We start from the raw sequence: 3,312 nt of genomic DNA, 5'->3' as shown, positions 1-3,312 counted from the left end.
CTTCATAGGTCAAGGACACTGTGATCACTTGAGTAAAGCCACTTCATTTAGTTTCTATTTAGTTGAATCTTCGCTGTTGAAAGTGAATCAGACTGTTGACAATGTAATAAACAATCGTCATATTTACAATCATTATAATTGTTTCGTGAAAACATTTCATCTCTCTCTCTCTCTCTCTCTCTCTCTCTCTCTCTCTCAATATTTCTATTACTGTAACATATGTGGATGCTTATTTTCGTTCATTTTTTGTGTTGGTTTTTTTTTTGGAGGGGGGGGGGGGGACGAGGGGCGGAGGGGGTTCTTTAATTTTTTATTTATTTTATTCAATATTTTTTTTATATTATTGATTAATCATTATGTTGAACTATGTTAGTTTTCATTTTTTGTACTCACTCTCTCTCTCTTTATTTGTCCCTTTATACCTCTCTCCTCTTATTCTCCTCTATTCAGTGTTCCAAATGTCAAATTACCATTCACGTATCCATGACTGTAATATGCATGCTGTACTGATATAATGATTGCCCCCTTTGTTTATGTTACTGTTTCTCCTTCGAGGGCTGGATGAAAAAAAAAAAAGCATTATTTTTGCTTACTCTATTACCCTCAGAAAATGAAATTCATTCAGTTCAGTTCAATTCTCTCTCTGTTTTGTTGTTGTTTGTTTTTGTTTTTGTTTTGTTGTTGTTGTTTTTTTTGCTTTTTTTTTTCTCCCACAACTATTTAAATGGCGTTATTATTATTATTATTATTATTATTATTATTATTATTGTATAACATGTGCATGCTTATTTTAGCTTCTTTTTTGTTGTTGTTGTTTTGTTTTTTGTTGGGTTTTTTTTTTTGTGTGTGTGTGTTTTTGTTTGTTTAATATTTTTTAAATTATTTTTTTCTCATTATTTCATTTTATTCATTGATTGATCATTATCTTGACCTATGTTAATTTTCATTTTTTGTACACACTCTCTCTCTCTCTCTCTCTCTCTCTCTCTCTCTCTCTGTCTGTCCCCTTATCTCTCTCCTCTTATTCTCCTCTATTTAGTGTTGTAAGTGTCAAACTACCATTCATGTATCCATGATTATAATATGCATGCTGTACTGATATAATGATTTCCCCATTGTTTATGTTACTGTTTCCCCTTCGAGGGCTGCATGAAAAAAAACAACACAACATTATTTTGCTTACGCACTGTTTACCCTCAGAAAATATAATTTATTCAATTTATCCCCCCCCTCTCTCTCTCTCTCTCTCTCTCTCTCTCTCTCTCGCACCAGCAACACTCAAGTTGATTATGGCATTATTCCTCAGGGGTCTGTTCTGGGCCCTTTTACTATTCTCAATATATACTATGCTCTGCGAACTTTTTGCGGATGATTCAACAGTCCACACTTCTGATACTGGCATTGACGCTCTTGCAGAAGATTTACAAGAAAGTATACTGGTGAACTCGTTAAACGGACCGAACTAAACCACATGCACATGTCTCTTCTAGTAGTTGTATTAGTAGTAGTAGTAGGGACTGGCATTTTTGCCTTTAGAGGCCTCGCGGGCTATAAACGTCCCCTCTTTGTATATCTTTTTGGTTTGCATTGCATTCTTAATTTTAGATATATCAAAGCAATTATTCGTCAGATTTATAAAACATGTTGCCGACGTTTGGATAGCAGTCTAGAAAGTTCTTAAAACTGTTAGTATCTTTTGCCACTTTTGCTATAGTCGCTGAAGGTGATAGTGAGTTCCACATGTTAACAACATGAACATATCGGCATCATTTCCCAACCAACACTGCTTAAATTTCTTCAAAACGGAACACAGTCTCTGTGGGCTTTTCCAAATACAATAGACTGAGCAACACACTAGACGCCACGCTCTTGGCATCAGAGATCTTTTCCCATCCCTCTTGCAGCCAATCAGTGGCAGCCTCTGTGCGTGTGTGTATGTGTGTGTTTGTGTGTATGTATGGGTCTGTGTGTTTGAGTGCGTTTGTGCATGCGTGAGGGTGTAAGTGTACACAAGTGTCAGGAGAGTTCTGTGCACGTGCGTATGTGTGTGTGTGTGTGTGTGTGTGTGTGTGTGTGTGTGTGTGTGAGGGGGAGGTGGGGGTGCGGGGGCGAGGGGGGTAGAGAATGAGGTATGTGAGTGTATGCATGCCTACACTGTGGGAGCAACAGGATATTGGAATGTGCGGGTGTGTATAATATATATATATCTTTGTATATATATGTGTGGGGGGTTGGGGTGGAGGATATGGGCGTATGTGTGTGTGCTTGTACAAGTAAGTGTTCATCTGTGTGTGTATTGTGTGTGTGTGTGTGTGTGTGTGTGTGCCGTGGAAGCTGCGATACGTAGCCTAGAAATGAGTGTGTGGAGGAGGGGGTAGAGGAGGTGTAGGGTAATGTGTGTGTGTGTGTGTGTTGGGCTCATGTACGTTTATGTGTATTTGACTGTGCTTTCATATCTGTGAAACTGCATGTTTGGTGCATATCTGTTATGCATGTGTGGGTGTATGTGTGAATGTGTGTTTTCATGTTTTTCATTTATTTGCTTATTTATCATCATTGTTGTCTTATTTATTTATTTATTTATTTATTTATTTTTATTATTATTATTATTATTATTATTACTACTACTACTACTACTACTACTACCTTTTCTATATTGTAATTATTTATTTATTTATTTGTTTATTTATGTACGCTTATCTATTATTTATTCACCTTTTTTTTTCAAGGCCTGACTAAGCGCGTTGGGTTACACTGCTGGTCAGGCATCTGCTTGGCAGATGTGGTGTAGCGTATATGGATTTGTCCGAACGCAGTGACGCCTCCTTGAGCTACTGAAACTGAACTGAGTGGAAGGGCTAGGTTATCTCCCTTCGACCACTTGTCTTATACCTCTGAGCTATCGGGGACCCAAGTTGAATAACGTCTTGGAATGTCTAGAACTAATTAATGAGGGGTTGTAAGCGTCCTTTGTTAATTTTCCCGCCATTAGAAGTGTAGGAATATCTTTCTTTATTCTTGTATACCAACCTAACTTGGCCTAGTTGGTAAGATTTTTTTTTTTTTTTTTTTTTTTTTCTTTAGGTTAGAGTTTCAGAAAATTTTCTGTTAATTATTTTGTGAATAATAGTATTGTTGGGACTGAATCTGAGGATACTACAATGTGTTTAGGAAGGATGAAAAGAATACGTTGGGCATCTTCTTAGTGGTCTGGGTCACTTAGGCTCCAACAGCTGGAGAGACAACATCACAGAGCAAGCAGGTGCTTTGTGGAAGGGGAGAGACTGGGGTATGTGAGATTTTTCTTTGATA

This window comes from Babylonia areolata, chromosome 11 (genome assembly GCF_041734735.1).
Source record: "Babylonia areolata isolate BAREFJ2019XMU chromosome 11, ASM4173473v1, whole genome shotgun sequence".
Lineage (NCBI taxonomy): Eukaryota > Metazoa > Mollusca > Gastropoda > Neogastropoda > Buccinidae > Babylonia > Babylonia areolata.
This window is presented reverse-complemented; position numbering follows the sequence as displayed.